The 8,547-nt window shown below is 33.1% G+C and overlaps 1 pseudogene; it reads right to left on the bottom strand.

Annotated features, from left to right (window-relative positions):
- Positions 1–3,235: 3,235 nt before the first annotated feature.
- On the bottom strand, positions 3,236–6,580 carry LOC129302509 (cysteine-rich receptor-like protein kinase 44; annotated as a pseudogene).
- Positions 6,581–8,547: the final 1,967 nt, after the last annotated feature.

Here is an 8,547-nt window from a genome sequence, read left to right as displayed (position 1 = left end):
TTCTTTGTATTTAGGTTAACTCGTTGGCCGAAAAGAAAGAATAGAGCTATGATGTCATGACTCTTGACTTTTCCACTTTCACAGTTTATATTACGCGCTCTCTAATAAGAGAGACCAATTTTCAATACTTCATTGTGGATACATCAGACTGGCAATAATGCCCAAACATAGATCGATTCAGTATAAATAATTTAGTACATAAAGAGATTAAAACTTCTAAGAAAGAGGTAGGGGAAAAAAATTAAAGTCTTCTTCTTCATAGTTGAAACAGAGGAACAAATTGAAATGGCACACTGATTATGTAAAATTTTAGTCACAATCATACCCTATATATCTTTACCCTAGCTACGATATGTACAGTGCTTTCTTGCCAGCCTTGTAGCAAGACAAGTGAAAATATCTAGATTTAGATGATTTCTTGGCTCTTGAGTCTTCCAACCCTACAGTGAATGCTTTCTTTCAAAGAGTGCGTACATTTTCAACACCTAATTGCAGTAGAAAAATAGGTACCAATTAGTGGATGGGGAGACTGACTGACTCCAAAATTATTTGGATACAGACTTGTCACTTATCTGTAATTTTTTTTACATGGAAAAATGACAATTATATAAGCACATTAATAATAATGAGGGACCAGAAATTTTAGAAATTTCAAGGAAGGACTAAAGTTCTTAAATGAAGCGAAAGAGATAGCTAGCTAGAATGGACATAAATGTCTTTGCTGGAGCCCTGCCTCTTTCCACAGAACTTGCTAGCAGCGGGCCGAGTCAAAATTTTTCCCTTTTTTAGGGTCAATAACATGTTTTTTTTTTAATAATTTAGTTAGTCCGAGTTAGAAATACATAAATTTCTCAATTGGCAATATAACACATGAACTAACACAAAGACAAAATGCAAAGACTTCTTTTATTACGGTTAGGTCAAGTTCCTATATAGATCAGCATGCATGTATCCATTAGAGGGAAACAAAGTCCTCTGCATCCAGTAGAGTAACAGCACCCAGTAAAACATCAGTGTGGCCGCTCTGGCAATTTTCATCCATTTATTTCAAAATGTAATAGTACTTGAGGAAAAGCTCCTCTACCTCACTAAAAAAACAAAACAAAACAACAGTGTAGAGATGATGTCTTGACTCTTGCGTCTTGCATCGGGAGACTGACTAAGTCCATGCCAACTTGCATTGACTTGTCACTTTTCAAGCTAAAATATTGACAATGTAGTCTTGCTTTCTTTTCTCCGTATACAAAGTGGCCGTGTCTCGATGCTTTTAATAGAGAACGGTGCCACTAGAATTTTCTTTTTCTTTTTGTTTTGTTTTTGTTTTTTCAGATTTGTGTTGTTTTCGTTCTAGAATTTAGATTAGTCATTACATGATGATGTCTTGACTCTTCTACTTCATTAGATCAGTTTAGATTAAAGGACTACATTTTTCAAAGATTCCATTTTTCAACCCTTCATTGGGTGGAAGAAAAAAATTAAAGGACCTGGTGAGTAGTTGGAGGGGGTGGGAAGCGACAAAGTCCAGCTTACTAACTTGGTCATAACGACATTAACTCAGTCTTAAATATAATGATCTAACTGAGAGATTTATTTTCATCACAAATAGTAAAACATAGGACATTACTAACTAACTTATGATTCTAAAAAAAAATATTAGTTGACATTTTAATTGTTTAAAAATTACATCTTTCTAATTTCACTTTCATCAAATACTCTATAAGTTCTTTAATAGTGATAATTAAAATTTTAATGCATCATTTTTTAAAATTAGTAACAAATAAAGTAGGGATATAATTGAAAAAATAGTTATAAAAGTTACACCATGCCCTATATTTTGGACCAAGCAAAGTTTTTAAAAGACGCTATATTGTGGTCCAAATGCTAGAGGATTTCAATCTTTTTTGTCTCCCTCATTTCATTTTTTTTAAAAATTACTCTAATTAATTTTACAGTTTATCTTATGCTCTTTATCTCTCACATTTAATATTTTTATTAAAGAGTGCTTTAGAAAAGATGAAGCACATTTTTTTAACAATGATAGCAAACAAACCAATTTAACCAATTTCATTAATGTTGGTAAATTCGGTAAACTAAAGATTTAAATTTTCTAAAGTTAGGATTCTAAATTCCAGTAAAGTTTACCCATTTTAATATTTTTCATTGTTTTATTAATTATTAATTATTTTTTATAAAATAAAAAATATTCTCTTTCTTTCTTTAAAAGACAAATTTCATTTAAATTCATAGATTCTAACTTTAGCGGATTTAAATCCTAAAGTTAAAGGGGGTAATTTTCCTCAGTGGATCAACCATAATGCCCTGTATCCTACGCTGGAGGAGCTGTCTCATCATTTGAAAATGAAAGGAGAAAGAAGAGTCTCGTGATGTATCTCATCTCTGAAGATAATTTCTAGATTATGTCTTAATCCAGCTTGACTTTTCTTTCCAAGATTATAGCGATATTATCTCATCAAATTTACTGTTTATGTAACTTCAATTCAATATTTAAACCATGCATGCATCTCAATGTAAATCATAACAATACATTGACCTGAAAAAATCTAAATCACAGTAACCATTAAAGCGCGAGACAAAAAATACTAAGCCATATACATAAAAATAAAACAAAGAAAGAATGAATAAAAGAATAAAGTTCTAGACTTGATACGTGAAAGGTTCCTCGTTCCCATTTTCTAACATTTTATAAGTTATAAACACTTATAATCAAAACCCTAATACTGTTTTGTGTACTTCTAACTGCCTGTAAATAATTTAAAATATATTTATAGGTAATTAGAGTATAGTCATGAGTAAATTATCAAGGACAGCATAAAGAAAAAATTAAAGGGAGCATTTAATTCTTGTTATGAAAAGCATAAGAAATCATCAACCCAAACCTTTCATTTCTTATATGTCATAGAGCAAGTGTTATACCACTTACCTCAGTTTATTTTGTTATTTTCATTTCTTTAATTTTATTTTATTTTACATTCTCCTTTTGTTTTGGCTTGATTTAAACTAAGATGTGTACATTGCTTTTAGTATTTACCAATTATTTTTATCCAAACAATATTTATTAAATATTTGAATCACAAAATATTCGTGAGAACAATACTCTGTGAAACAATATATATCCTAAAATTAGATTATGATCCGCAAAAGCTAATCAATGAGATGAGTCATAAAATGCAGATCTAGCTCTTCTGCATACACATAGCTTTATTCATCAGCACGCGTTGCTTTTACATAACACAACTTAAACTTTAACACAACATATATATTTTCTCTCTTGCAAGCATATAAAATATTAATTCTTGCACTATATATATATATATATATATGATAATATGATCTAGCGAGGATATTGTTCTGAAATTGAAAGCTGATTTATTGATGACACGTCGGCTGATTGATCTCCCGAAGATGATGATTTGATTCCTGGTAAGCTTCTCCAAATATAAAATGAAGGTTCTGAAGGAACAGGTAGCGTTATGGAGTAAGTACTCAGCATTGGAACAAGGGAAGCCATTGTTGGCCTGTGATCTGCATTTTCTTGAACACACAGTAAACCTATGTGGATGCATCTCATTATTTCATTTCTTGACCCAGCATCCTCCATCAACGTTGGATCCACAATATTTGCCAAAGTTCCTTTCGTCCAATTTTTCCAAATCTGAAACAACTTAATTGTTAGTGAATAATTAGTACCAGATCAACAAATTTCATTTTTTTTTAAAGTACGTTTAAGTCAAACATTGAGAAATTCTTTAATATTTGGATTAAATTTGGATAGGCAGAGGGCATACTTACCGCGCTAACTATATGCTCTGCATTTTCTCCATCTTGGAATTGATTGTTTTTCTGGCCACTTATAATTTCTAAAACTAGTACTCCAAAACTGAAGACATCTGATTTGGTTGAAAACGTTCCATTCATTATATATTCTGGTGCCATATATCCACTACATGGCAGATATTTTGGAGAGATTATTAGCATATTTAAATGTAATCTAATGATATCTCCAAATAATAATACAATGCTAATTGATCTAGTAAACTTACTAAGTCCCAACAACTGTACTTGTTTTGGCTTGAGTTTGATCTACCACAAATAATCTTGCCATGCCAAAATCTGATATCTTAGCGTTCATCTCTTCATCTAAAAGTATATTGCTTGCTTTGAGATCACGATGAATAATTCGGATTCAGGAATCATGATGAAGGTATAGAAGACCCCTAGCAATGCCTTCTATGATTTTGTAACGCTTTTCCCAATTCAATTGCACTCTTTTGATGGGATCTACATAAATACATGCACGTTACTAACTGATATGTACGTTTACTGATCTTTCGAATTCGATTTGATCAAAAGAAGTCAAGGAAACCTTTCAATAGCTTAATTTGAACATTGGAACGAAGAAAACTTGCACACGTAGATTTATCAAACATTAATATTAACTTACCAAATATGAAGCAATCAAGGCTTTTGTTGAGAACAAACTCATAAATTAGGAGCTTTTCTTTATTTTCGAGACAAAAACCAAGTAACCTGACTAAATTTCGATGTTGTAGCTTGGCCACTAACAATACTTCATTCTTGAACTCCATTTCACCTTGCCCAGAATCTCTACTCAATCTTTTACAGCAATCTCTTGTCCATTGCCTAACCTACCCTGAAAATTTTAAAATCCAAAATACAGGCAATTAACTGATCATTCTACTTGAATTATATTTAATTTTGATATCATCCAGTTTAATCTCTTACCAAATAAACCGGTCCAAATCCACCTTGTCCAAGCTTATTTTCCTCAGAAAAATCATTTGTTGCCACTCTGACGGTTTTAAAGTCCATTTGCAAGGACTCAACGGTCATGATTTCACCTTCATCTTCCTCAGCTGCGCATAAATGGAAAGCACCAGAACGTACAGAGAGTTATAGCGACATAAGAAAATTTTTGTAAACTAAAAAAAAAAGAAATAATTTAAATTTGCTGCTTATGTATTTCTTATATTTATTGAATAATATTGAATTTGTACTAGAGTGGCCTGCACGCTTGCACGAAGCTTGAAATGAATTGCTCACAGCTGATAAATATGATACTCCCTTATCCTTAATATAATACATCTTTTAAAATGTTTATATGTTCATAAGTATAGGACACTTTTTTGCCAAAAAAATATAAGATGCTTTGTAAAAATTTAATATCATTAAATTCTTCTTTACCACAAACGTTTTTATTAATTGTATTGTAAAGAAACATTATATAAAAATTAAAGGTAATTAAAATAGGTTAATTTTAATTAGAGGGTCTTGTTAAGTGTCTTGCTGCATATTAAAGACCAAAGGGAGTAACTCTCTATATATACTTTTTATAATTATATTGAATTGACATTGATCTATTATATTACGCATTTCAAATATTCATTTTAATCTATTATAGGTTGACTTACTTTCAATTGTCTTCTTTGGCCTTCTGGCTTTAACTATAACGATATAGATGACCAATGCGATGACGGCAACAATTGGCACAACTATTGCAACAATAATTCCTGTTCTGTTTCTCTTTCCTGCACAAGACAAGGTTTCGTCCTCATTAGTTTAACATGCCGAAGTTATATATAGGTCCTAGACGGGCAAGTAGCTAGAGATTAACAACTCAGATAACTTTTTAACGTTAAATAATAATCTGTAATAATAGAAATAGATGAACTGCCTTCACAGCTGATACCTTGTTCGGACATAGGACGAGCAACTGGAGGTGGAGGAGGAGACGGCGGCGGCGATAGTAATGATGTGAATTGTTGTGCAGCAGCAAGATCAAAGAAGCTGTAAGTCTCATATCTGATGTTGCAACTGGGTCTAACCACTCTGCCACCTTTCATTCCATTGCAACATTTCGGAATATCAGATATTGCCCCATTCAAGCAAGCTTTGCAATCGTTTTCCGACAAGTCCGGCGTGCACTGTACCAGACCGTATAACGTTTGATTGCTCGGACCGGTGGCATTCGTCGCCGCGAACTTGCGAACAGAGTTGCCTGAAGCAGCCCTGTCTCTTAAAAAGTTCATCATCTGCGTCACCACGCTCTTGAATTGGTCTTTCTTCAACGCATCCTGTGTGTTCCACAAATAGAAAAACGGCGATGTTTCCATGACGCCGAAGATAGTTCGGTTGGAGTATCGCAGCAAGCAGTTATCGTACCATCCGATCGCCTCCTTCACGTTAGGACACACCTGGAGAAGAACGACCCTTGAATCTGTGAGACAGCTGCGACAATCTGGTACCTTAACATCTCCTCGGCAAAGTGCGATGGCGTTAACTCTGTCGGAGTTGTTGCCGGACGAGAAGTTGTAGAAGCCATAGTCGATTTGTGTGGTAGATATATTTAGCAGAAGGTTTCTGAGGTTAGTCTGAAAGGTACTGTTGATACTATCTGCTGTACCGTTACCGCAGAAGAATTTTAAGAAGTTTGACTGAGCATTAGTGCCATGATGAGATATTACGGTTAGGTTTAGGAGAAAGAAGAGAAAGGAGAACAGCCTTAAAGAAACCCAAGCCATTGTAACCATGGAAGGTAGTGAATCGAGTGTTTGGGACTTGGCTGATAAAGATTGTGTTGAGTTCTTTCAATTTATAAGCATCTTGAGGCATCTGTGCATACAGTTCAAAACAGAACATTTTTCATCAATCAAATGGGTGGATGAAGAACTTACCTCGTGGCTGGGAGAGACTAAGTCTAACCTTGCTACTTACTAGAACGTACTATGCTCTTTTTGTTTCAAATGTTATATTTTCTTAATAAAAATTAATATTATTCTCCATTGTGTTCGAAGAAAATTTTGTTAAAAACTGAACCGTCATTTTTTTTTTTGGGGGGGACAGTTATGCTTTTGGTAAAGGAAAGTTGGTTCACATTGCAGACAACTAAAGCATAGAAATATCAAGGTTCATTTCAGGTCATAAAAGAATATCCAAGTTGATTTTCTTCGTCAAATGAGAGAACACCATAACTTAGTAAGTAATTAGGATTTGAATCCCATGACTATAGCAACTAAAGTCATTGAGTGACTTTGCCCATGTGGCAAAATCTAGGCTTTTCATTAAACCAATGGTTTGGATAATGTTATTGCAATCAAAATTAGGAAACACTCAATCCAAATCCATTCAAATCTCCTAAATAATATCATGGAATAAATCTCTACCCTATCTCCCTAAAATGTAATGCATCCTACTTCAAACATACCCAATCGAATGAGAAAATGGACTTCATCATCCTTATTAGATAGGTTTTGTCTTTCTAATGCGTGGTTAGTTGGTATCCAATGAATCAATCAAAATAATATATATCTTTTCTCAAAACAATGAACCTCCAATGATGCACCTAGTTTTCACTACCCTTCTCGTCTATCTTTTCTTTCGAACAAAAATCCCCTGCATTAGTAGACAAAAACAACCCACCTTCACGTCCACCCCTCGATCACAGTCACAGTCCCCTCAACCCCACTGCCAAAGTTCTTAGATAGAAAGGAAACATATATTTGCATAATTACAACGAGGTTCAAGAAGAAAGATAGAAAGTAATGAGATATGTGGATTCTGCCAGCACGATCTTACTGAAGATGGTAGGTTTTGTTGGATTTGGAACCTTGTAAACCGCTGACGTTAACGTTGAGGTAGAATGAAGATGCTGGGTTTTGTCGGACTTGGAACCTTAAGAGCTGTCGACGTTAATTCTCTCTAATCTCAGCAGGTCCTCGAAGAGATTTGGATTGAGTGTGACTGATTTTAGTTATAACAAGATCATCCTAGCCATTAATTTAATAAAAAGTTTGGATTTTGCCACATGCCTAAAGTTACTCCATGACTGTAATAACTACAGTCATGGAATCCAGATCTAAGTAATTAAGATTCACCAATACTCTCTCTCTCTCCAAATTCATTTTTAAGGTAGAGAGAGAATGAATTTTTATCTTGATTATATATCAGGCATATCATTAACTTTTTATCATTAATTTTTCCTTTTACCTCTATTACATATTGGTGAGAGAGATTACATTATTAAAGTATGTATATTTAATAGGGACAAATTTATTTTTTTTAATTTTTAGAGAGTAAAATGAGTTTTAATACTTTTCTTGGTTTTAGTCAAAGGGAGAATGACAAAGAGGTTCCAAAAGGATCAATTAATTTAAATTAGGTCCCAAGTGCTAAGTTTCAAGAATTTGCAACTCATTCTCTCAATGTTATAATTTCGTTGTGATAAATTTAAAACTTATATTCTAAATTTTAATAGAAAAAATAATTTTTTTCTTCAAACATGATAAAATTTGGAAAACAAATTGCAAATTCATTACAACACAAATATAAAATCAAGAGATGAATTTGTAAATTTTTAGAGTTTGGCACTTGGAATCTATCTTGAATTAATTAGCCCTTTTGGAATCTCTTTGTTATTCTCCCTTTAGTAAAATGTTTTGGAAGAGGTTTATAAATAAAATAAGAAAAACTATCATCAATCTTATTCAAAAATCACTTCCTCCAACACAT

This window comes from Prosopis cineraria, unplaced genomic scaffold (assembly GCF_029017545.1).
Source record: "Prosopis cineraria cultivar Desert tree isolate PC_DT_omini unplaced genomic scaffold, ASM2901754v1 PC2, whole genome shotgun sequence".
Classification (NCBI taxonomy): domain Eukaryota; kingdom Viridiplantae; phylum Streptophyta; class Magnoliopsida; order Fabales; family Fabaceae; genus Prosopis; species Prosopis cineraria.
This window is presented reverse-complemented; position numbering and strand designations above follow the sequence as displayed.